The sequence below is a fragment of the Coenobita brevimanus genome, unplaced genomic scaffold (assembly GCF_032717465.1).
Source record: "Coenobita brevimanus isolate Jiangsu-jjx unplaced genomic scaffold, ASM3271746v2 jjx.HiC_scaffold_1992, whole genome shotgun sequence".
Taxonomy (NCBI): Eukaryota; Metazoa; Arthropoda; class Malacostraca; order Decapoda; family Coenobitidae; genus Coenobita; species Coenobita brevimanus.
The window spans coordinates 114,994-115,617 of record NW_027642878.1 but is presented as its reverse complement, the minus strand read 5'-3'; positions in this window follow the sequence as shown (position 1 = coordinate 115,617).

Below are 624 nucleotides of genomic sequence, written 5' to 3'. Positions count from 1 at the left end.
AGATGTTTTTATATAGTGTAGATGTATTATACATTATTTCTGATACCGCCAGAGGATGTTATGTAGCTTCAGGTAGCCTTGTCTTATGGAAGGACTCACTGGAATTTATATCTAACCTCTCCATTTCGAAAAACTGATATGCGTCCTCGTACTGAAATGGCCTGGCACTCGCGCATTCCACGCATTAGATGGCGTCACTGCTGCACTGTGCGACGGGAGGAGGTCAAGCGGTCCAGACCTCTCATTTTACTCTAACTTGGCCTAAAATTGCCCTCTCTGTCTGTCTGTCTGTCTGTCTCTTGAATGCTGAGTCGTAAGTATAGATGAAGTGGGTGGAATTTTTCGTCCTGTTGTAGGTTACTCCCGTAGCTCAGAGGCAAAGACAATACTACTGCCCTGCATCCACTTCACAGCACTGCTTCGTGACTAGCATCGTGTTCTAGTGTTTGCTACAGGTCAGAAATGGAGATGGGGAGATGGCAAGTGCATATATAGCCAGGATAGTGTGAGTATTTATCGCATCATCTCTGCCAGACTCCTTTGAATTTCTCTCAGCCAAACAGCATAGTCCCTCCGTCAACTGAACATAGAGCACTGTCAAGCATTAGAGGGTTAGCTTAGGCA